Source organism: Cataglyphis hispanica, chromosome 20, assembly GCF_021464435.1.
Source record: "Cataglyphis hispanica isolate Lineage 1 chromosome 20, ULB_Chis1_1.0, whole genome shotgun sequence".
Taxonomy (NCBI): domain Eukaryota; kingdom Metazoa; phylum Arthropoda; class Insecta; order Hymenoptera; family Formicidae; genus Cataglyphis; species Cataglyphis hispanica.
Window position 1 is genome coordinate 242,912 of NC_065973.1, and position 27,618 is coordinate 270,529.

At 34.8% G+C, this 27,618-nt stretch overlaps 1 protein-coding gene across 1 annotated transcript in view; it reads left to right on the top strand.

Moving 5' to 3' along the window:
- The first annotated feature begins 268 nt into the window (after positions 1 to 268).
- LOC126857012 (lachesin-like) overlaps positions 269 to 27,618 on the top strand; it is a 194,548-nt gene continuing 167,198 nt past the window's right edge. The window contains exons 1-2 of the mRNA XM_050606079.1: positions 269 to 325; positions 3,981 to 4,143. The gene's annotated coding sequence lies outside the window, so the exon portion shown is untranslated. The remainder of the gene's footprint in view (positions 326 to 3,980; positions 4,144 to 27,618) is intronic.

Consider the following 27,618-nt stretch of genomic DNA (forward strand, 5'->3'; position numbering starts at 1 on the left):
TTTCTTTCAGTTTTTTGACATAATTTTAATAATTTCTCATATATTAATTAATATTTTATTTTATAAATTTATAACTTTATGAAATATAAAAAAGCTAATTACATAGTTACATTTAGTCGATAAAGTGGACAACTTGCCTTAATATATTTCCAAATTACCAACAGAGGATATGCAATACTTTATTTGGCTGAATTATTGCCGCCAAATTTCTGTCAAGTGGCGACCTCTTCGCATTGACTTTCGTTATAATTTCGTAGTGTTTCGTAGTGTTTTCACGCCGATTTGTTCTCCTCAAGTATTTTCAAGAAAATTCTCATTTAAACAGGTAAAATAGAAACTTTTTAACATGGATAAAATGCAGAATTAAAAGCCATCATAATTTTATATTAGAATGTTCACTTATAAATGTTGACTAATAATAATGTTTATTTCAATAAGTTGGAGGAGTGTCCTCTTTAGCCTCCAAATAATTAAAAAGTTACTTGCGTTGAAATTGATTGCTAATACACATACATTTATCTTTTAATTAATATGTATATGTTATAAAAGTACGATATTTATTTCATGTCTATACGCTAAGAAAGATAATGTTTTTATACGATCTGCATCATTGTAATAAATTTTAGAAGCGTGATTCACTTTCGTATTTATCTTCATGACAAATTGGGAGTCCAATAATTGGCGAAATAAAGATTCAAATTTTTTCCGTGCTTAGACATAGCCTAGAAAATAACGTTGATGCCTCAATTTGTGCCGATAATATTTTCTATAATCATACAAAGAATACCGACACAAAAGTTGCGCGCCAGCTTAATTGGCAACTGCAATTTCTCGCGATATAAATGCGCGATGAATATTTGCATTGAATTTATAAACGATCCTGGTTATTTCCGCGCAGCAATCAATTCGCGGCAATTATACTTGTTACAGAGCGCGTATCCGCCGTCCTCTCTTTTGAGCTTTTGAACTTTCGCCCCGATATATATATATATATATATATATATATATCGTCCGCGCGCACGTTATGCAGATTATCGTAAAAACATTTAAACGCGTTAACGCCGGAGCTTTGCGCGGCAGCGCGCGCAATCGTTTATCGCATCATCCTCGCGAAACTTGATACAGCTCGCGCTATAGTTTTTATCGTAGATTGAACTCCGGGAGTCGTGTTTTTCAATTTGACCCCGGGTCGCGCGCCCCTTGTTACCCCCTCTTGTCCTGCCGCCGTGCGAGGTGATTACGAAATTACACGAGTGCGTGCATCGCATTTCGATTAAAACGAACACGGGTTCTTCCGGGGTGAGGGGTGAGGGGTGAGGGGTGAGGGGAGGGGAGGGGGGAACTTTCAGCGGAAAATCCGCATCGGCGTCGTCCGCGCGAACATATCGGTGATAATATTGTTCGTAAAAAGCACGCGGCCGCGTCCTTGACAGCGAAAGAAATATTTCGCGTCACGCGCGCGTACCTGCCTATATATTACCGATACGCGGCATTAAATGTGTGATGTCGCGAATTTAAGAAGCGATAAACCGTAATCGAAAAGACTACATCGAAAATTGTACGCTGTGTGTTGTATTTTTGCGAGAACGTGTCGCAATACGCGATCTCTGTGACATGATTCTGCTTAATTTATAAAATATTCAGTACTTTCTTATTTCTGATTTTGTATAAGGAAGTATATAGCATTATTTAGCAGCTACTTCGATCTCAATTGTAGATCTTTTTCAGAAAAATTTCAAGTTGATTTTTTTTGTAATGCAAGATTGTTTATTAGAGAACTTGGAATAATAAAGTTATTTAATATTCTTGGCGAATTATGTCTCTTCAGAGACATTATGAGATTTTTTCTTAAGAGTTTATATCAGTTACTAAGAATTAATTAAAGAGTTTATATTAGTTAATATAAGAGCCAAGATTTAGTTGTTAATATGTTTAATATCTAAAATTAGAAATCAGCTGCATCAGCTGCGAATTAAATTTTTATCAAAACTTTTTAATTTCTCGATATAATCGTGGATATTTTAATCACATTGTGTATCAAAATACCGTGTATATTTGAAGGAAATAGTGGCATATAAATAAAATTGAGGTATTTTAGCACATATAGACACTTTCAAAATAATATATCGAACTATAATACATATCGAATTGAAAATGTATAATATCGCGAATTTAAAATAATATGAAATCGTAACAAACCATAAAGAGCGAAATCTACGTATCGGCATTTAATAGATAATAGTCCCCGATATTTACTGCGACAACTTAAGGTCGTTCGCGATATCTTGCAGCAATTCTCAGCGGCGAAATTGGCAGCAGTATATTATCGGGTGGCAGTGGGGATATCGAATAGAGAAGTCCTCTCATTGTCACCGCGCGGGATCTCGGATTTCGTTCTTATCCTCGGACACACAGCGGTGAAAACTTTTCCAAGATAAACTCGGTCGACGGTACCCCCGAAACGTTTCCGGCTTTTCTCGTAGACCCTGGATTCGCGTGCGTACGCCGAAAACGCGATTTCGTAATCTCGCAGAAAGTAGTATATATGTGTAACTGTGTGTATACATCTTCTTTCTCCTTTTTCTTCTCCCTTTTCCCTCCTTACATCGTTCGTCGTCGTTCGAGGTACCGAGATATAGATACGGAATGGAGTTAGATTTGGGATAGGAGAGAGGGAGAGAAAGAGAGAGAGAAAACGGAGGATATGAGGGCGATGGGAGGCACGATCGAGGAAGGATTTAGGATATCTCACCGATTCCGGGAGTAGCCGCCGGAGGCGTTCAACCAATTAGCTAACTCCGCGGCACTTCGCCCTCGAAACCGCTAACGAAGAACCTAAGCGAACGAAGAAAAAGGGGGAGGCAAAGGGATAGGGGGGCAAAATCCACCTACCCCTGCAGGCACGCCGTTGCTTGCGGTGTGGATTCACTCGAGGGTATTTCTCGGTGTGTTTCTGCTCAATTCTCCGAGGACATATGGTACATATAAATTATGTTTAAGTCTACAGAGTGCGCGTATCGGGATTTGACATTTTAAACTAAAAGTTTTTGGTATATACAGGATGCATCGAGAAATATAATACAAACGAAAAGGGATTACTAGATGTAAAAATAAATCGAAAATGTAGAAAAAAAATTTTTCCTACGACGCTCCGTTTTCAAAAAAAGATTAGTCTTGATATTTATTAAAATCAATAACAAATCTTTCTCTATACTGTTATAAAGTTTGATTTATTATTAATCCGATTTTTTTTTATTTTGCAAATATATTTTTAATTCACTTTATTTTCAATTCTTATTCTGCATAAGAATAACTGTGCACGACGTTAAGAAACTTTTAGGGATAAGTTTTTCCGGAATTTCTTATGCGCGTAGATTTTGTTCAGTGCAAATCCAGTGCGGTTCTTCCTTCCTATCTATTTTCTAAAGCCATGTACTTTACTAAAATATCTTTGTCTCTCTCTCTCTTTCTCTGTTTTTTTTTTCACGGGAACATCTTTTGATTTATTTCGATTAACCGGTATGCTACTGTGCGAGTGGCTTTAATTGCAAAAGGTTTTTAGATTTTGGATTAAGACAATGGATTATACGAAAAAAATAAATTTTTTTATAAATTTACAAGATTGTTTAAATTTTTTTTTATGACACTTGTAGTTTTATATTATTCGGATCAGATTGTCTAATTTTTTTGAATGGAAATGCAAGATGCACATTTAAAATGTCATGCATTATTCCGTAATATTTTGTATGACATGTGCTTTTTTAGACATTTAAGTTTTTTTATGATTTTGATCAGAAATTCATAATCAGAAGTACATCAGTCGGTTTTAATTTATAATGTACTTAATTACACATTACGAATCGAATATTATAAGTTATAAAAATTATACTGCTCATTCATCATTTAATTAGAGATTAATCGGATAATTAAAGATTATTTTCTCCCTCTTCGAGTATTTTACAGTTTACTTTTTTTTTCAGTGGCTAAGTTCTTCCCTTCAAAAGGACCAGAGATCGAGAATTGCAGCATCGAAACCGCTAAGTTTTCATCTTGGCTGCTATTTAGCGCGCCTGGAAAAGTGCTTAGGGCTACAAGAATGGTGGTGGCTAAACCGATGGAAGTGACGGAAGTGATGGAAAGGAGGTAAGTATTGGAAACAAAAATAAGAGCTTTATAGAGAGAGAAAGAGAAAGTAGAGCGCTTGGAAGAATATGATATCTTTTTTCCATGAAAGTATGGTAATGAGAGAGAAAGAGTGCAGCCAGCAACGTTATGTAATAAGAATAATGAGTTTTTAGTCGCGGCGAGGTGACATTATAATTATGATGTAACGGTTGCCAGTCGTTCTATAATAAGAGGAAAATAATAATAAAAAACACAATTCAAGCTGAAGCACAATGTCGAGGCTTTTTCAGTTTCGCTCTCGCTTGCTTTTTATAGGAAATAAACGGAAAAACATATATTGGAAAGGAAATTTTAATTGAAGAGATTTTAATTTAAAACAATCAGGAAAGTTCTCTTGAATTTCTATTTCGTAATTTCTTCATGTCGTTTTCTCTGTGTACGATCTTGTTTCTCAGAAAGGTCGAAGACGACCCAAGAGCAAAAGTGTCATTTTGCCGAAAGATAAACGTTTTTTCTTGTACCCGCGTGAAATTGCCGTTTGCTTCGTGCACCGTTCAAGTTGGCTCGACTTTTATCAAGCAGAAGGACTTTAATATCGTTTAAGTACGGCCATGTTTGGATTACAAGTGAGGAAACGACACAGCATGGCTCGTCTCCTTTACTCCAAACACATTAAATTCTCATTAGGTGATTTGTAATTAAATTATCGTCAAAGGTGCATATCGTGAAAGGATAATTTCATAGAAAACGAATTAATATCTTAGATGAATATTAAAAAGATAATAAGCACATAATATAAATTAGCTCGTCAGTGCATCTCAAAAGATTATGTCAAAATATTGTTTATTATACTATGTTTTATTGCAGATAAAAGAAAAATTATATAAATTTTTTTCATTTTTGATACAGAGATTTAATCTCTTTTATGAAATATTGTATTATAAATATAGTATAATCTCTCTTGAAATAATAACTGACAATTTAAATGAGGACATAAGAAATAAAATTGATTTGATTCTATCAAGATTGCACAGCTGTTTAGGCGATTGTAGTGATTTTATTTTATTTCTCTATTAAAAGACAAAAAGCGCGTAATCGTATGGCACATAATCCGTTATTCGTGTCATGTTCAATTCCTTGTTTATCGATTTGAAGCGAATTAGCCTCGAATGTTGCGGTATAGCGCGGAGATTTATCGTTATTTCGAGTCTCGTAGACTTTTATTCGCGACAAGCATCGGAAACCGAACCGATACTCGCACCTTGCTCTCTCTCTCTCTCTCTCTCTCTCTTTCTCTTTCTCTTCCGCATCTCAGTTTGCTCCTCTTTTCGACGTGACAGCGTAACTTTGCATAGCTCGATATGAGCCACCCACACGTCATCCCTATGTACAAACCCTCCGAGTCGAATCTTGCGATCGAGATAAGGTTCGTATACGAACACGGAGCACGGAGCACGACTCGTCGGCATCACTGTCGCGAGATAAGCTACCAGGCGAATACGAAAGTCTGCTCTTGCAAATTTATAGGGAACACCGTCACTTGCGCACGGTTATGTCGCGCGATAGCGGTGGCTCATTTTTAATATTATACAAAGATTCTTTGCGTTAATCCTTTTGGGACCAGGCTACTTTTCAGATACGCAAGACAAAAGAAAATGTGATTTTTATCGAATATAACATTAAAAATTGACTTTGATCAGGGCTTTGTCTGAGATTGTACATTTGACTTGAAATTTTTCAAACATTTATAACTCGTCGATTTTGACAGAAAGTTAGTGGCTTAACGATGTATAAATTAATTATATTCTCTAGAGATTTTCTATCTCTATTATTAATTACCATCAAAATCTTTTAATATAGATTTTAAAATAAATACAAATAAATAAATAAGTTAAGTATAAATAATAATTACAAAATGAAGTTTCGCATATTATTCTGATACACAAATTCAAAAAAGTCAATAAGTATTTACTTAAAATTAATATTTGGTAGAAAGAAAAGCATCCTGAATAATTTTATTGTAATTTTATTTCCTTTCCTTGATAAAGATTAATGATATTATTACATGCATGTCTGTATACTATCGCAATGCAAAATTGTAAAACATTTTTGTACAACATAAATATTGTACATGCCAATGATTAAGAGACAAAAGTGATTCAATAGCAATCTGCGTGACGAATTAATTGAAAACATATGATGACTTAAAGCATACGGCACTTTTGATTTAAGTCGGAATAAGTTTTGATATTACTTGTACCGAAAACGTTACTTTTTCATTAAGTAATAGCTTACAATTATGCACATGACTCTATATGCAAACAGCAACATTAATATTATATGCATTATATACATTAATATTATTTGTAGATATTTTTGGCCAGCTGAGATTATCTTTTTTTTTACCAAATGACCAAATGTCAATATCGTGTCCACATATACCCGCAAACTTTTCCATACATGTCGCCGTTGTACATGTACATACTCATCTTTTGAATACAGCGATAACGACTGTATGAAGGAAATTGAACGTCACGACGGAGCGAAACGCCGTTAGAAAGAAAAGCCGATTGACCCGATTCGACGTACTGTCGACGATTAAAAATGAAATATCGTACGGCGATATCGTATAGAAAAGTGTGGGAGACGGAAATACGACATTGTCGGATACGTCCGATTTTATCCTCACATAAAAGTCGCCATTGCAAGATGGAAAGATAATTATGCGCTCCGGTATTTATCATGCTTGCGTATGATGGGATTTCTCTCTCTCTCTCTCTCTCTCTCTCTCTATATATATATATATATATATAGATCTATCTCTATTTTTTTGTAATGGTATTCTTTATACTTTTTAAAAAATATTTTATTCTTCTCGCATATTTCATCGAAAAATGAAATCATCTATGCGACAAATTACATTTAAAAGCTTTATTTTAAAATTTTGAATCTTTTTGATACTTAATCTCGTAATTTTGAAGCGTTTTAGAAAATTTGATACTGCGTGAAATAACATGATGCAATTTTTTTGAAACATTGCGATAATTCTATTTCCTAATGATCGATTAATAATGTCAAATGTGAAAATTGATAAGACATAACACTAATAATAACACTAATAAAAATAACGGAAGATGTTGGAACAGAAAAAATAATCTCTCTTATGTAGCAATTTATTATATTTTTATATAAATAATTATTGTTACTAGTAATATAGATTTCTTCATAACAAGTAGGATAACAAATTGCGAATACTTTATACTTCCGTGCTATTATGCGAGAGGAAAGGAGATGCAATTCACACATTCAGTTTATTCGCGTTGCGTATGGTTGGTTTGCATCGTATAAAAAAGCCCTTTAGCTTCCGTGCAGTCGAATTTGGTTTGAGTTGCACACGCGATACACACATTCCGTGCTCGCTTATGTATAGACGAAGCTGGGATATCGTCATCCGAATACGATGTTCGCATGCACTCTACCGATCTACCACTTTTTGCTCCCTCCTACGCAACGTCGAGAGATAGAATTTCGATTTGCTGCGCATACATGTATATAGCCGTGAGAAAAAGCGCACGAATTGTGCCACTGGACCAATAGTCCAGTATAGTCCGTTTTCAATGGCTCGTATTCTCTTTCTCTCTCTCTCTCTTCTTCTCTCTTGCATCTCGCGGTATCCCACTATCTTATAGTCTTTTCTTTTTTTATGATGTATCAATCTCTCTCTCTCTCTCTCTCTCTCTCTCTATATATATATATATATATATATATATATATATATATATTTTTCGTTACGCATCCGGCCTGCAAAAATTTATCAATCTACATCAAAGAGATGAGTGCTAATAGACACAAATATTTTTTTCGTAGATATACCGGCCACAATGTGATTTAAAGAAAACGCATGACATTTCGTTTCATCGATTTTACAAACATTGATTTGCAAAATTGATGAAACGAAAACTCCACGTGGCATTCAAAGATAACATTTGATGGCATTTAATTTAGAAAGTGGACAGTCCAGATAGGTTATTTGTTGATAGCGTAAATCAGTCGGATATATTACATAAAATTCATTAGCAAATAAACGTTTGTCCACTGAGCGTGAGAGACACGTGAGAATTTTTATCATTATAAAAATTCAATTATCACGATGGTGAGAGAGAAAGAGAGAGAGAGAGAGAGAGAGAGAGAGAGAGAGAGAGAGAGAGAGAGAGAGAGAGAGAAAAGAATAAAAGATTGCTCTGCTGTTCTCTCGATGAACATTGAAAATAAATCTTTCTGTTTCGACACCATTTGGCCTCACGTTGCGCCTCGCGAATTAGCTAGATTAATTAATTCGGATTCGTTGTCGAAACGTACGTAATCCTTTTGGGAAACATAATGCGTATTGAGATTCGATGCAAAATTGTGTATCAGTGATTTGCGAATAATTGCTTCTCTCTGCGATTTTCCCTCATTTACAAGAGAAGTTTTATTTCTAATTAGTATGTTGAAATCTTGATTATTATCAAAATCACATAACATTGCACATTATATAGATTTAATACTACAATCGGATAATACAAGCATCATTTGTAGAAATTTGCACGATGCACTTGTTCCTTCGTAATTATGATATAATTACACGAAATTAATTTTGCAAAATTAAATGAACAAATTTTTCAGGCAAAGAAATTATTTCACTATATTTTTTTACAAATGCTATTAATTTAGGTAGTATATCGTGGTAATGGACTAAAAAAGTATTTTATTCTTGCATCCATAATAAGATATATTGATATAATTGTGCAGTTTGTATTCTATATTTTAAAAAATTTTTAATTATTACTTTTTGATGTATCAAATAGAAAACGCAACGAATCGGTAAATCTGCATTGCTCGTATATTTTATAGCAACCGCTTTTTACCTATTTTCAATTATGTAGAGCGATAGTTGTTTCGAAATGTGGTGGCGTAAATTATCGCAGATTTAAAGCAATTAATTATCGCATGTTGAATTACGTAAACGTGTAAATTAGAGATCCGCGACTAATTGTATGCGCATGCTGTGGAGTGGTTTATGAGGAATCTTTTCATTGCTTTTCTAGAATTCATACTTGCCCTCTCGTGACAATATTTCATTAAAATGCCACTTGTATTTGTGTGCAATGACATTTCGTGTCAGGAATCTTTTCAAAGTAATATACTTATTGCAACTGAATTATCGTAAACGTATCAGATGACGAGATTATTCACGAATTTACTTATCTCAAGATATTTATCGGATGCCTCGGAAAGTTTCTACATGCGCCGGGCATTTCCCACATGTTCTGCATAGCCGAATATTTTCGAATCTGTATATACATATATATATCGCGTTTATCATTAAAATTTTTATTAATATTAATGTAATAAATTATATGAATATAAATTTAATTAAAGTATTTTATTTTGATAAAAGATTTAAGTTTGACGTGCCACTCTTCCACTGATTTCGATAGTTTTTGAGCCATAATTTCTTTTCTCAACAAAAAAATTAAGTTTGATATTTCATTTTTACATTCCTCGATATTTACTTTAACGAAAAGTAATATTTTTTATAATGCATAAAAAAAATGAAACAATTTTTTTTTTAAATTATTATATATCATGTTCTTTGCATTGTACTGTCGAAGTGTATCTGGCTGATTACGTCTAAATGAAAGAAACAATTACATAAATATTGTATGTATGTTTCCGTATATACAGTTATATTTTAATTAATTCCCAGGCGGTAGCAAAACATAAGTTACTTTGCGGTGACACGAATTCAAATATCCGTGTAATGGATGCGCGTGATATTTATTTATTTTGGATAATGTTTCAATTTATTTGTTATTTGTACGTTATATTTTACAATTTATTTTGTTCACACTTTATTATTTTCGAATCCATCCGAATATTCGAAAAATATTAAAACCGCGATTATCACAAGCGCGTATAAACGAAAAAATAAGCGATATTTTATGTAAAAGTGTGTTTGATTTTGAAAATTTTGTCATTTATAACGCTTTTTCATACAGAAATATATGATATACATATACACTGTGCAAGGAAATTGAGATCTTTTGAGAAATTGATCACGCGTGCTTGATGTTGCAAGATAAAACAAAGTCTTTTAGTCATGTTTTAGTCATGGTTGCGTTGTATCATTCTTACAATTCCGAATCTTGAACACATCTCTCATATATCTTATATACAAGATAATTTAAAAAGAAGTCAAAGGATTCGAGTTTGTTTAATTCGCGAAGATAAACATTTAATTATTATAGATTTATGATTTAATTTTCACGCGAAAAAACAAACAATTTATTTATGTGTGAGAAATATTAGTACACGATATTATAACGAACAGTTTTCTTCGCATTAATTAAAACATTTACACATCTTGATGTATTATTTCTATATTATTTGTTTGCATAAAAAAAAAATCAGGTCGTTAATCGTGTTACGAACATACAAGTTAAATATTAAATTTACGTATAATAACTCAATCTGACTGTAGTTGAAACAATTAAAAATAGTTTAATGCCTGGTAAGCCGACATATATATATATATATATATATATATATATATATATATATATATGCTGAATCAAATCAGATTGATATCGAGTTGAAGGTGGACAGGCGCTGTTAAGATACGTATATCGATTATCGGAGAAAAGGATTTTTTATGCAAATTAATGTGTAAAATAATGGTAAAAATCAGTAAAAATTTCAAATCTCATTTTTTTTTGGCCACCTGTGAATATTATGTATCATATTACTTATAATTAATGTGTACACACGCCTCTCTTCAATTCTTTCATCGACTTTTTTAAATCATACGTATCTTGCGTATATTTTTTCTGCATTATTTAATAAGCAGTATACAGAAAATAAGAAGATTGATTGAATTACGCATACGGGATAAATTTTGTTTATTAAATTTGAGAAAAATCCTTCAATATCTGGCTACAGTTAAAACAATTAAAAAACTGCTCAATGTTTCTCTGGTAAGCTGACATATGTTGTCGGAATCAGATCAGATTGATATCGAGTTGGAAATGGACCAACGTTGTTATGCATCGATTATCAGAGATACGCACATTTTTCTATGGCGTATAAAATTATCATCGGTGGAAATACGCGGAATATATGCCCGGCATGATATGGATATTAGCCGTGGGCTATACACTGTGAGCGGTAGAGTGCGCGTTACATCTGCTCTTCGTTTCTATTTAAAATTTCTTTCATTTAATTATTTATATACTCTTCAACCAAATATTTAACAAGTATAAAATATTTCATTGTTCTTCAGAAAGCATGTCGCGTGAACAAAGTTATTTGTTTGCAGAAAAACAGAAACCAAATAGTTATTAATTTCTATAGGAGATTCAAAAGTATCAGTTTTTTAATAAAAGTATTCATTGAATTAATCTTATTGTGTTAGGAGAAAATTATTTATAATTAACATATTTGAGAGACGAATATGTTTTATGTACAAATACTATATATATATATATATATATATATATATATATATATACATATATATATATATATTGTATACAAAACATGGCATTTATACAGATTAAACGCTTATTTATCGATTCGAAAAGGAGCGTAATAAAAGTATCATCTAGAAATATATGGGATGATCTAGAAACATATAAAATTTCTTAGAACAAATAAAATTGTCATCCGCATATATTGTAAAGGATACAAAAATCGTTTCGCACAACACATCGCACTTGAATGCGAAATGCAAAATTACGAAATGAAAACATGAATTATGCATCACTACGGCATATAGTCGGTGAGATGTTCGACGAGATGTTTCACTATTTTTGGAAAGATCTCTCGGTTATTTGTTGCGGCGTAATATTTTGTAAAGCTCTTTATTATGTATTATAATGACAGCTTTATGCAGGTATATGTTTGCCATCGTGACACAATCCACACTCTCATACTCGCTGATCGAAATTGGAGAGATACTATCGCGCGCGACTTTCCATACATACCAATACGATACGTTCGAATGAGTTTTCGTCTATCGTTGCGTCACCGCGCCAATTTTTAGGTGCAGGTCCATTATATTCGCGTGAAACCGCATCACGAAATTTTCGTGGTTTCTATCCACCATTTTCCGTATATGCAAATGAATTTGGATACGTGTGCGACGACCGCTATGAGATCGGCGGGACATTTGTGGAGGGCACGCTCAAATAGAGGCGGTGCTGGCGCACAAACCACAATTCACTAATTGTTTTTCAAATTCACGACAATCAGCGCTCGTGCCTGCGATCGGCAATTTATTATCGCGCACGCGTATATTATGTTGACAATTTTTTGTTATTGCAATAAATTAAGCCTGACTAATTTAAATTTAAATGTAGTAAATTATTGATTTTATATTACATACATTTTCATTTATAAAACGAATTTTAGAAAACGAACTTGATCTATTTTACTTGGTTTCATAAGGAATATATATTATATTTATCATACATAGAACCCTTATCGTTAGTTAAAAGTCCATTTGTAGGACTAATAATAATAAATGTTTGTTCGATGTTTTGACAAGATTCGTGTAATTATTCGATTGAAAGGGGGTACAAACAAGGAGAGCAGTGCCGACGTGAAATGCGTATTTCGCAGCCTTCCGCAACACGTCAAATCGCCGACAAATCGGGCATAATTTCCACACAGGCCGACATACTAATTAGAAAGGGCATTTTGCCGTGCTCGTAGCGATTCTCGCGGATATTCTGATGAACGCGGCTAAGCTAAATTATCCTTCGTCAGTTAGCTGTATCAACATGCGAGATATCGAACAATAGCTAATTTATAACATAATGCCCCGATATACGTATAAGCAATGTACCATTTTGTTTGCATTAATCTTCATTTTCAGTCCTATCTTGCCCTTATTATTATATCTCGCGACTCTCAACTTTGTCTAAGATATTAACTTTAACATCCTTTATCTTGAGAACAATTAAAAAATACGGAATTGAATGTGTATATAATGGATGAAAATTATAAAGGTAAAATTCTTTTCTGTTGCTCTTTCAATTTACATTTGTATACATATAATCGTACGCTTGCTTACAGCTTATTGATAAATTCCAGCTGCCATGATTTTATAAGCGAAAGAAACAAATATCTCTCAAATAACCAAGTACAAACGGCTATCTTGCTATCGTGCATTTTAATATAAAATTATTGTACCTCCAAAGAGCGCTTTAAAATATTTTGAGAGAGAGAGAGAGAGAGAGAGAGAGATATTTATAGTTTGAAAAATATTTTTTGCCTAATATAATTATAGTCCCATTTCCAGTTTATTGGATTCTGTGAAAGAAGATTATATCATATATACAAGTGCGATGTAGCTCGATCGTAAATTGAAGATAGATCTCCCGCGTGTTTCACTCTTTTTCGTGTGAGATTAATCATCTATAAAGAACCAACGAGTGCTTATTAAAACGGATTCGCCCAAATAGAGCGGATAAAATAAAAAAAAAAAAAAAAAAGTAGAGAGAGAGGACACGTGGAAATATTTACAATCCGCCAGGCCTTTCACGAAAAGCCGTAAATCTCATCGATTCAGACAATGATGCAGCGTTTTGAAGCAGAGTAAATTCGTAGAAATATTTAAATCCGCTTTCTGATCAAAATTGCGTTTCGTCAGCATCGCGTCTATGGTATCGTTTTTACAGCGTTCCTCCAGGCTTAACGAATATCGTTTATACGGTCTTTCCCATTTTATCGTCGCTCAGTGCAAATATCTCTCTTTGAAAGCCAAAATGGCTTTAATATATCTCACGACAATCGGAATTATAAATAACGCAACACATCTTTAATTATAAAAAGATATAGTCTCAATGTTGATTGTAATATATTTGATATAATTGAGATAAAAAAACTGGATAAAAAATATTGTACATAGGAAATGTAATATTTAATTTTAATTATTATTTCAATTATTACTTTAATATTATTTATTTATAATTTAGTTACAGTGTAAAAATTAAATTGTAAACAATTATACGAGATATTATACATAATATTAGTTGTCTTTAGATTTTGTACAAGTCTTTTCATGTTTGTTTCTTTGAAGATAGAAGAATTTTCGATAAGTGAATTCCGCGGAATATGTGGTTTTGAGAAGAATATATTATTGTATTATGTATGTGAACTGGGGAATATAACGCGCTACCCGTTTCTCGCGCGCCTGCGTTCTTTGCAGATGCATTATGAATCAGAAATCACATTAGAATATTCTACACATACATATGAGTGCATTAAGGGCACAGGTGGCGATATAGATTTTTTTAGCATACTTTAATATCCGCAGCCAGTTGGATTTATCCGTTGATCGTGGTTAGGACGGACGATGCTGCCAGTGTCTGATAAGCTTTACAGTGATTATTGCAAATAATTTTTTTTGGTAAGTTTGTAGTTTTTATTAACCCTCGCATAGATATTGTACCTCTTTTTCTCTCTCTCCTTTTCTTTCTTTTTCTCAAGGAAGAAAATTTTCTATCCTCTTAGTACCTTAAATGTAAGTTTATTCACAGCAATAATAGAACTACTAATGTCGCGATTCTGAGCGCCCACAAACATCAACAGCAACTAGCACAATTCCAAAGAATTACCTAGTTTACCTCGAGATAACGCGGATTGACCATGATCGGGCATCGTTTTTTCTTATTCTCGAATTTCCCCGATAGAAGGAAAGGCGGGGGTAGAGAGACGACGGTCTACCAGTCACGAAAGGGACAAGTTCGAACTCTCAATCGCCGTTGAAAGTTGTGTGTAACCCGACGTTGGGACGAGAGCTGCACGGAGATTGGCTTTACAAGCTGTTCTAATGAGATAAGTTCGCCCATCGTGCCTTACTTTTAATATCTCTTCCACTTCCTCCGTCCGCCTTTCCTGGGCGCGCAGCGCCGGCCCTTAACGAGCGAAATATTGTCTGACATCGCTTCCGGCAATTTTACTCGTCACCAGCCTCGGATCTTGCCTGAGCGAAAATCGATTGCCTCGATCGAGGCGCGATGCCCCCGCGGGTACCCCCCGATACCGACGCCCATCCATTTTTTTCCCCGCTACGTGAAATTTTTGCGATCCGACGTATCCAAGAACGGTCAATACATTAGCGGCTCGAGTCTGCCATCAGCAACACCTGTACGGGACATTAAAGGGCCGAAGCCACGACGGCGACCTTCTCCCACGCTCATCCTGAATTAATTATATTCATAGTGGATTATTCGGCGTGCGTTGGCTCACGCCGACTATGTCGGTGAAAAGTCAAAGAAGTAGCAAAACGATATCTATATACTGGCGTGTGTATATGTGTGCATAGTCAGAGTTGTAATATTAATAAATAATTTGCTTATCACTGAATATACATTTAATACATACATATATACATATATGTTAAGAAAATAAAATATGGACAGAAAGAATTTTGAGAGTCTCCTCTCTTTGTTAACAATGATAGCAGTTTAATGAAGACATTTGCATGAATTATGTATAACACAATAAAAATAATACAAGAAGTAGATAACTTTTTTTATGTAAATAAAAATGTAAAAAATCTGTTTTACAAAACCTTTAATTAATTACGAGATGACAATCAAAATGCAGTGTGGATGTCGAATATTGATGGCGAATATTGATCGATGATATAAATCAATTGTGGCCAATATTTGTTTCCAAGCAAACTTTCTTTCTCTCTTTTCTCTCTTTCTTTTTCTCTCTCATACAGGAGAGAGAGAGAGAGAGAGAGAGAGAGAGAGAGAGAGAGTGTGTGTGTGTGTGTGTATCATAAGAGCATTTACTAAATTGAAAAACCGCTTGCGTAAAAGGAACACATTTATATGAAATAATATGGCTGTGGTTTTTATCAATATTTCGTCAAAAAAAAAAAAAAAAATATTGAAACTCGTATCGAACATTATATGTGAAATGCGTAAGAACAAAAAATGTGAGAGAATATAGAAATAGAACGAGTAACATTCTATATTTTGATAAAATATAGTAAACATAACATGCTACATTTTGTGGTGTGCGATATTTATATAGATAAAATGTTTATATGGCAAGATTGCATAGACAAATTTCGCAATTTCTATATCTCCCGCAATAACACGAGAAAAATAAAAATTAACACTTTTTAAAAAAGTTAGCATTTCAAAGAAAACTTAATGAAACTTGTATAATACTACTATAATTCTTGAAAAAGTAGTCTCACAAAATTAAAGTTTAGGATGAGATATAATATAAAAAAAAAAAAAAAAAATAGAATTGTGCAATGGATGCATTTTTTATTTTCTCATTTTTTTCAAGTAGACTATTACTTTACCAGTAATATAATCATGGAGTAATCGCGCGTTCTGGTCGCGCAAGTCGAAAAAACGAGAAAAAAATGGGTACTATCCGACGGCTTTAGGCAGAATGGAAAAGAGTTAACGACCTACGGAATGTCCGATAATTATCCGAGGACCGAGGTAGCGAAGGTGAATCGTACCTGGGATATTTTGTGCAAGCTTGCACCGCGTGTCACAAAATATCAGCTTAAAAGCGTGCGTTTATTTTTTGATAAATTACCCCGTTAATCGGCTCTAGTGGAGGCTGGCTGCCCGCGGTGCCCCCAGGGGGGATGGAAATCTGCTTCACAGCTCCCTGCCATCGGTCGCGCTCGCTCTCTCATCCTTCCCTCATTTATTCAGCGTCTTCTTCTATCCGCGCTTTATATTTTTCGTAAATTCTATAGGAAATTTATAGTATAGAGTTCCGACTTTTCCATCGCGCATCGCACGCACCGTCGAATCGCCGCGATCTGTGAAGTATTAGACAACTAAGTTATTGCCGGTACAGTGAATATAGTGCGCCGCTAGATAACCGAATTTAAAAGCAATCCTATCGGCCTCGTCTCTTTTCGTCTCTCCTTTTTTTTTCGCGGCGGCATTCCATTAACGGCTTATCGCGTCCGCGACTCCGAACGATTCGATACTCATTTAACCGTATCTATTGATGGATCTCGTAGAATAATTATTGTTAATCTGCCGATAAACTTGGCGCGTCTGACAAAACGCAAATCAATCTATTTTTGATTCCGTTATGGAAAACGGGGTATCAAGTCGGACGTAGCGCTATAAACAGTCTGTAATAATAAATATAAATATGACGTACGATGTGCGTATATTAAGTTTTACGCACTGCATATCAGCGTGTGTATTTTTTAGATGTTTGTATTCTGAATACTTTTTTTAGCTCACTTGATTATTTTATATGACTATTTTTTCCGATAAATTTCATTAATTTTTTTCCATATCTAAAATATAAATTGAAGTAGAATATATTATATATGTTTAATATATTCGATGCTTAGTAATAATAAATCTTATTAAAGGTTGTTTTTGGATCTCTAATCGTGTGTATAATACGATATATATGTAGCAATTCAAACTTAGCAACGAAATTTCTTCTTCCTTAAAATACAAATATATCGAACATTATATTTAGCAACAGATGCAAATGTAAAAGGTCGATACGATTTCTGCATAGAAATTTGGCAGAATATTCGATATAATGCTTAATTTTAGTACCCTCGACATAAATGAAGTACTATTAATTAATTGTTCAGCCGGAGAAAAATGGCATTCTACAAATTTTATCCCTGTAATTCGCTCGTTTTCGACGAGCGTTACATTCCTCGCGTATGTTATCGGACAATATTAATCATGGCATGAAATCGAACCACTCGATATTTAATCGACTTCCGAACCTGGATATGAAATATGTTTGAAAATGATTGGAAATGAGTCTGCCTGTGGCAGCTGCTTCGCATCGTCGCTGTGTTTTAGTCTGTTTCGTTGGTAGTCAAAAACAATGTCGTGCGCAAAGTATGCGCTTTACAGTCAGCTTTATATGATACGTCACAAACAATAGTCGAAGAGTGAATGACAGAGCAACAGAAGAGACTTTAGCAATAATAATTTTACGGTAATTTTACAGATATTGTCAAAGCTATAATTTGAATAATAAAGCTTTAATTAGTTTGTTATGCATGTGCATCGATATCTGAAATAAATATCTGAAGAAATAATTAGATTATTTATATATGTAGAATAACTTTTCTCCACTTCAAATTTTAAACCACGATTGAGATAACAGCTAAGATAACATTCGAGATATATCGTTTAAGATAATATATATAATGCTTGGACATTTAATGATTTCTTTTTCTCTCTAAAATCGTTGATAGACGATTTTCATTTTCCTGGCAAATTAGGTGCAAACTTGTATTCTTTTTTCTTCTTTCCCTCTTGTATCTATGCAAAATAATGCTATGCGATTTATGTGTGCATAAAATTGCTCAACTGTTGAAAGCTTGATTGTAGTTGACTAGTAGTAGTAAGGGGCGAATTTGATTATTTTTGTTAATATTCAGCATACGGTTCAACACAAATACGTATAGCCGCCGAGCCGTGCACGCGCTTCATTTCCTCGCTGGGAAATTGCGTTTCGAAAATCCATTTTCAATCTTCATACGCGAACTCTTTCTAACGGTGGTGTAGAGGCCACGCGTGTTCCCTGCATCACGCATATGCGTGCGATTCGCGCGAGTATAGCAGCAAGCGAATTTATATCTGTTTTATAATGAGACATATAATTACGATATTTAGTAATTATGTATCTCGCTTAAACATATAATGCAGAATTCTGTATGACTTTCAACGCATTATGAATTATTGTGAAGATAGTATATTCGTGTCATCTGCTAATAAATATAATATTTATTAATAAAACGTATAATAAAACATACTGTGAATTTTACGCGTATATTGATCGAGGAATAAAGCGGATGAATAGAATACAACATTTTCCATGCATTACCGCTTGAAACGTCTGTGTGAGGGTAGGCAAGACATTCTTGTTATTCAGTGGCGTGAGGCAAGCATAAGCACTACAGCACGCTTGGAGTGCAGGCCTCTTCGTCCGAACTTTGAGGCCCCTCCACAAGTCGGTTCACAAATTGGACTCGCAGTTGGTTAAAGTATAATTGGCATTCGTTTCTGATAACGAAGAGCGTCTGATGCCAAACATCTATGAACCATGTAGGTGTAGACTTTAAATTTCAGCGCGTTTTCGCATTCGTGCTTCTTGTCTTGTCAGGCATGATTAGATCAAAGGGAAGAAAGACGGGGGGGAAAACAAAATGAGGAAAACATTTTCTTTCTTAATGATTATGCAGTATTAATCTGAATATCTAATAAGGAAAAGGTTGTATTGAAGTAAAAATGACGCGGATATATATATATATATATATATATATTGCAAAATGATTGTAGAATTTGTACCGAGTCTATTAAAAAAAGAGGATCATATTAAAAAGATATTATAGGAAAAAATTCTTTGACGAAACGATAGTCTTAATTGTTTTTTTTTTTTTTTTTCAAATTTGCAAAAACATATTTTATCAGAATCTTAAACCACAAATTTTATTAAAACTAACTCTCTTATTTGTCGTAGTAATGTTTATGTGAATGTCAATACTATCGATCATTTTGGATAAAAACTCGAGTAAGACAATGGAGAAATTGGAGCGGAACGTACGCGATGCATTCCTATTTAAAGAACAAAATAATAAAAAAAAAATCTTTGTCACAATATTGCAATATAATGTTGTGCGAATCGTACTATACCAAATATCAAAAAGTTTTTACAATTATTAATTTCAAAGATTATTATGTACAATTATTCACATAGAAATTCTTTAAATTCATGTTTTAAAAAATTTTTAAATATATTTTAAAAAAAGTAGGAAAAAGAGTGTGATCGTAAAAATAGATTTTTATATACTTTTATATTCTTCAAAATAAATAAGTATATATATATACAAATACAATATATTTTTAGAATAATATATTTTTAAGCAATTTTTTTATAATTTTCTCGAAAATATTTGATCCGAGTTTCGTACCGAGTCGTTGTATCTTGGGAAACGAGGATAGAACGAGATATTTTTGGCTACGTAAGAATCAATGGGTCTAATACGTTTGAAGAAATCATGGAGAGTGCGAAGTAATCCCACGTACGTCTATATGTGTAATGTCGTCATGCTTCCGTGCGCGAAACAAGGTTTACGGAAGTTCACCAAAGACGAGGAACACGCGTGTATGAGAACCCACCACGTACTAAGAGAGCGCGGAGGAGGAAGAAGGGTAGTCGGACAGCAAAGTATATATCGAGGCGTGTGCAAGGCATGTTCCTGTCGGGAGTCATCTCGATGGGGATCGGGGGCACGTTGCTGCGCCTGACTGTTTCATATTTAAAGTATATTTTCGTCGATGGCGCATTTATTGACATGAACGTAGATATGGCTCTTAGCGCGGCCATCGACAATATATTCCCGGTATCGGGTAGGGAAGCATCATTTCCGGTGGCTTCTCCGATGAAGAAACCTGCCAGTCAGAGCCAGCCCATCCAGTCTCTCTCATACTTTCCCCCTTCTTCGGCCTGCTTCGGCTTACAGCTTACTTACGGCTTGCTTCATGCCTCTCTACACCTGGCTGGATGTGTATAGGCATCGAATACCGACAGGCAGCGCCCGTCTCTCTTATAACGTTCCTTTTCCTCGCTGCCGCCTCTTTTCCTTCTCTCTCTCTCTATCTCTCTCTATCTCTCTCTTCCTCTTGTCTCCCTCTTTCTCCATCACATCGTCCGCGGCTGCCTCCTCGTCTTCGAAATCCTCTGCCAGTTCCTATGAAAGTTGCGACCTGATCGATCGAATTGCTTCTCTCCCTCTTGGCATCTCCCGCTTATGTTCCCTCTGTCTCGCTCACTCTCTGTTTCTTTTTACATCTCTGCTCAAGATTTTCTCCGATTCCTGTCTCGTGCTCTCATCCATCCGATGAGTTGCGATGCGTTGTAACAAGCGCGGTCGGTCTATCCCGAGATTTGGGTTACCATTCAATTACGAGCGTCGAGGCAATGAAAAATGCGACGTCTTCGAAAAATCGACAACTCTCTAAATATTTCAAATGTCAGCGTGCCGGTCCGATTTTACACGACCACAGCATTCGAATGCACTTCCCTTGCAAACTCATAGTTGTATCCGGCCGACGAATCGGCCGTATTACAGGGATTATAATCCATTCGTGAAACAAAGTCTAGTTGCAATATATTACCTTGATTCATATAAAAGTCTAAAGCTACAGAGAACGAATTAAAAAAATCATATTAGACAATTGTACTATTATTTGTAAAATTTATTCTTTTCTTTTTATTAAACGTGTGTATAAAGTAGATTTTGCAAATTATGAGCTCGACTCACGTTTTAAATCTTTATAAGATTTATATACTTTTACAATCTCGTAGAACTGAAATCTTTTATTATTACATCAGGGTGGTTCGATTAAGGAAAATGTTTCGAGGGATGGCCGCGAGGCCTATGACTCTCCGCAAACATTTGTCGTATTGCGGGGATATGTATGCATATGTGTAGGTATGTATGTATCTTACATCTATATAAACATTACGTACACATACATGGCGTTATACAGGCCACTGGAAGCTTTGCGCGGCAAGACTTTGGCCGTGCAATCCATGGCACGGGCGGAATACTAACTCGCCTAATACAATCAATTATTTGCCGCGGAACATCCTCTCCTTCCGCTTTACTTCCAGACTTCGTAGGGGGTTTACCGCTCCGACCTATTTCTCGATCTCTTTTCTCCCCATCTCTATCCTTAATCATCACACACACACACACACCGTCCGCTCTATTTTCTCTCTCACGTGTGTGAATACTGCGATAGCATACGGATTACCGATCAACACACATTCACGATCACGATCGGTGGTTTTAGTTAGTTGCTCCTATACATTAACGCCGATCTACCCGTACATCTATACCGTAAGATGTATACATACGAGTGTAATACATGTATATATACCTCGGGATACCTAAATCTTTTCTCTTCATACATACAGATATAACTGTAGAAATGGAGGGTGAATCTTCGGCGTCCCCCTCCTTTTCTTTTCGAAGAGTTTGATATTAGTTTGGGATTGGCGGGATTTGTGTTGGTGCGCTATGTCGGTGCACCAACGGTAGTTGTGGTGATCGTTCCGTTGCGGCTACGGAGGAGAGTATAAGAGGTGGCAGCTGCCGAACAGGGTAGCCACCCTTGTCCGTAGGGCGGGCTACCTCATTGTTTCAGCGTAATTGTTAGACAAAAGCAAACTTGTTTCATTCAACGCTTTCATCAGCCTCTCCACCGTAACTCGAATTCGCGTACCGCTCCAACACCACTATTTACATTCCGATAAGACTGACGAAAGAGTTCAATATCGATCGGATAGACAAGAATAGATTAGCTCTCTCCATAATATATGGATACGTTATAATAGACGACGTACATTAAATTCGGATTATTGTGTACTTACAATTACTGTGATTGCGCTGCAAAACAAGCGCGACATGTTTGTGATATGAAAACGTTATAAACACAGTTGTATACATATACATATGTATCAATTACTTGTAGATAGAAATAACATACTGGATATAAAGTGTTTTATATTCTATCTGTTGTTATGTTCCATATCGTATATTTTATAATCGATATATATATATATGTATATATATATTACACGTAGTTAAAATCAAAAACACGTGAACAAAATCAAATGTGTTGTCCAGTTGAGAGCAATTCTCGTAATTACTGCGATTTTCAGTATTTTCAAAAATCTTTAATTGGCTATAACATGAATATATAAATAAAACAACGATTATTGATCAGCGAGATGTAATAAATTCTAAACGAGGGATTTATACTAATCACTTATTATAATCATTTAATTTTTTTTCTAAAAATTGCGCTTTGGAACTTTAATGGAACTTTAATTTTATATATAGCTTATTTGACATTTTTCTCCGTGTTAAAATATTATAAAAAAAAGTGAACAAAAAGCGCACAAGAAAGTCTTCCATCATCTTGAAATCGGTCAATGTACCACCAAAAGTTATGATATTAAGCATAACAAACGATCAATCACTATTCTTTTCCAATACGACTTACGTAGATGTAATTAAATCGTCCATTCTGCTATTAGTCTTGCCGAGTTTGCAATACTACGCTTGCCATGTGTGTGTGTGTGTGTGTGTGTGTGTGTGTGTGTGTGTGTGTGTGTGTGTGTGTAAATATGCTGATAAAATAATTTAGCAATTTACTTACCCACATTTAAGTAATTTATATGTGTATATGTATATAAATATCAAGTATTAAAAGAAAAATATTAAAATTTCTTACAAAATTAATGCAATACAGCAATCTTACTGAAATTGAGATGTAATGTCTCAAAAATTTTAAAAAAGATTTTCAGTATGTTCAACAGAAAAGAGAAGGAGAAGAAAGCAGCAGGGCATGTAAATAAAAATTTTTACAGCTTATATATATATATATATATATATATATATATATATATAATATTTTAGAAAAATATATTATTTTTTTCAATAATTTTTTAAAATTTTTATATTTGATTTTACTTTTATAAGAGACTATAATTTTATAGATTGTTTGAGATTTGCACATACATACACTTATTCATTGTTTGAGAGTAGCTTGATTCATTTTGTTACGGTTATTGTATTAGAAAAAATACGAGCGGTATGGCGGGGGGAAAGCGAAACAATAAATCAAAACTTCCTTCGTATACGCAAGAATCTTGGTGGATGGGCGGCATTCGTGGCCTATGAGCACCGGGAACGGAGATTACGTTCGATGTATTCCACATAATTACTTTCGTCTGCTCGATCTCTCGTTGGATATATCGTCGGTGGCTGCCGCGGACTCGCTGCAGCTGTTACTTCTTGTTACGCTTGCGAAACTAGGTACGCGCGTTAAGTTCTGCAGTTGCAGGCAGGTTTTAGAAGGGCTTGGAGAAGGCGGAGACGAAAGGGTGCAAGGGTGGAAGGAGAAGAGGAGCGGTCGAGGTTGCAGGGGATAATAGACGGGAAAGGGGATCGGGAAGTGGAGGTAATCGGGAGAGAGAGAGAGAGGGTCGAAGCGAACGAGCACGTACGTCATTAGGTTTGCACCGTTGAAGAGAAACTGCTTAAATCCCTCCCCTTCCTTCTTCATCTCGCATCATACACACTCGCGCACGTATCGTAAACGTGGTGGACATTGACGGAAATAAAATGGGGGGGCAAATAAAATCGGGAACGAGAAGATAACTATGCGTTTTTCAGAAGTCCTTCCCGTTTTCAAGAGCCGGCTGATGCACCATTAAGGGTGGCAGTAGAGTTTGGCTGATTGAAATGAATTAAATTCGCTTCGGGATAACGAGGCAAGTTGCATGCCGCACGCGAGAGGATGATAAATTTTATTCAATAAAAATGTATTACTTTATTTCATGTCCACACAGTTGCACTGTCACAATTATTATATTTAAAATCAAAAGCTTTTTATAAAATATATTACTGAGATATATTGCGTAGCTTCCGTTGATGCAAAATTGAATAAAAAAAATGAATAAGAATTGAAAAGAATCGAAATATATGCATCTACTTTTACATGTAAAATCAAGGCCTTTATCTAAAAAATATAATTAATACACAGTTTCTCTTTCTTTCTCTCTCTGTCTCCTTTTTTACCTGCTATCTCTCTCATTTGTTGTTCGGTTTCCATTGGCGATGTAGCCCTTAGGGTATATTACTGAATGTACGATTCAGTAACGCGCCCATGATCCATCTCCTTTCCTTTCGATTTTATAGCAACTTCAAGTTCTTTCGGTTACTAAGAAATAAAAGTTTAGGAAGCGGATTTAAAAAGACGGTTCTTGTTCTTCTCGTGCACTTTTAGCGATCTTACGGTCGAAGCGTATCAAAGAAATCTATAGCGTGAGAAGGGCATGGAGGCATTGTATGCGAGGGGAAGAGGAATTGCTTCAAAAATATAAGAAAAAGGATTTGAGAATTCAAAAACTTAATGAGGAATGGGATATCGAATCGGTTAAGAGGCACGATACGATACGGCATGATCAAATATATCATTTCGACCTTGGTAAAAAAATAAGTTACTGGCTTAACCCCTGTCCGTGTACATTGTGAGCGTGTATGCGTATGCATTTATATCGGTGAACATATCCGTAGACATATTGTATATCACGTTGTGCCACAAGATTCACGCCCCAATCAAGGGTAGGACGCCTAATATTTACGAGCAGAGTCATGACTCCAGTCGTTTCTTTTCGGCACGGTCTTTGCCGTCTTCACTCTTCCTTTCCTTCCTTTGTTCCCAATATCTCCGTTGCAATTCGTGGCAACCAGGTATTTCGTGATACCGGATGATATTTGCACGATTCACGTGTCGATCGTTCCGAATCCTTCGGCGTAATTACTTGTAATTTTCGAGAGGTCAGAAGTCGGCAGAGTTATGTCGAACAGACAATCTTGTAGACTATTGGAACCAAGTGTTTTCCTCAATCTCCCGTATATATACTTGTCTCAATAGCAGCGTATCGTCAATATGCAAATATAAAACGCTTCTTAAATATATTAATCATGCATTATTATATTTTTGAAATCTATATTTAAGAAATTTTTTTTTAATTTTTTACTTTTAAGAGAGTTGTATATATAAAATGTATTTTATAAGCTAAGAAAGTATTAAATTTCATAGTATCGATAATTGATAATAAATTGATAGTAGCATAATTATTTTTTATTTTTATTTCTATTACATACAATTTAAATACTTTTTTATGTTTTGGCGTTTTTGTTTTTATTACCTTTTTCTAATGTCTAATATGAGAATATAGTAATAATATTTATCACGCACATACACACACACACACACTCTTTGCATAATACATATTCATATGTTATATATCAATAAGAAAAGAAATTGAGAGAAAGAAAGAAATTAATTACTTATGTTGGTGAACATAATTAGTAATTGTCACGATAATTGTCTTTCTAATTTTTTATGACGTTTATAATTATATTTTGTCAAGGATATAAATTTGTATCACACACTATAATCAAAACATACTAATAGACAATTTTGAAACGACAATTAATAACTCTCGTTTCGTTTTATTAGTCTTATTAATGTCTTATTAGTTATTGGACATAATGACATGGAAGCTAACTTGGCTGTTCTCGGTTGTGTCTCCTTTTTTATTTTTATTCCTCCTCCCGACCTCTTCCAAGGCGTTTCTCTCGAGCTAAGCGTGAACGTGCAGGGTCGGCCTGGCGCACAACTTTCTTGCGATCTTGATTTCATCAACGTGTCTCCTTTTATTGTTGCCAGTTTAACACGGCCTTAAATATTTTGCCATCTTGATACGAACCACCGGCGTCCACAACCGGGACAATACATTTGCTCGCATGCTGGGCCAATCAAGCAGCTATGAAAGATCACGTCCAACCCCAACCCCGCAGTCATCTCTGCAACCTTCGAGCTCACCGCCGCCGACCATCCCTTACTCCAGACCGCTGTAGCTCTCTGTCTTTTTTTTTTCACTTTTCCTTCTTCTCTCTTTCTCTTATCTTAGTAGGATAGGTAGGATAGATAGAGGTGGTTTCTGAACGGGTAGGTTGGTAACCGTTACGGCTTGCTTATATCCGCAACGCTCCTGTACGTTCGTGTATTTTAGACCCGTTTCACTCCGCTAACGTTAATCTATGATGGCAGCAACGCCTCTGTCAGCACATTCTCCAACCAAGCTCGATCTGTGTAAAAATTCTACTACACTGATTTCTTTCGATCAGCATGACGAACTATACGATAAATGAATGAAAGTATGGGATGAAAAATAACGAATCCACGCGCGACATATATGAATATAAATATAAAAATATCTTTTGATCTATTTTCATTAACAGCATCTTAAGCAAAGCCAATAAATGAGACTAGAGTAATTTTGTAATTTTATTTTTAAAATTACAAAATACACACACACAGACTCTAGAAAATAAATATATAAATACTTTGATATATTAAAGTTATATGTGATTCGATTTAGCAATCAGCTTAAATGTGTACGATACCTACGTACGCAATGACTGGTCTTTATCTGAAGATAGTAATTTGGTAATTTCGACATTATCGTCGGAACACATAGATTTTGTTGAGTCGGCAATCTCATCTTTCCGTCCTTCAAAAATTCGAACGGCGCGGAACATTCGTGACTCTACTCGATGATATCCGATCCTACAGATTTTTCGGACTCAGCTTTTCTTTAAGCGCGACAGACTGTAATTCTTTTAAGACTGGTAGGGCAGCGAAGCTGAGACAAAAATGATATTATTTTGCACGTGTGATAAATAGTAAAGACCGGTAGATGTGATAAGAATAAAAGTTAATAAAGCTTGATATGAAAATGTATGTACATATATATAGATACTGGACGTAAAATTTATATGAAAGAATAAATGCAATAACATATATACAAAAATATAAA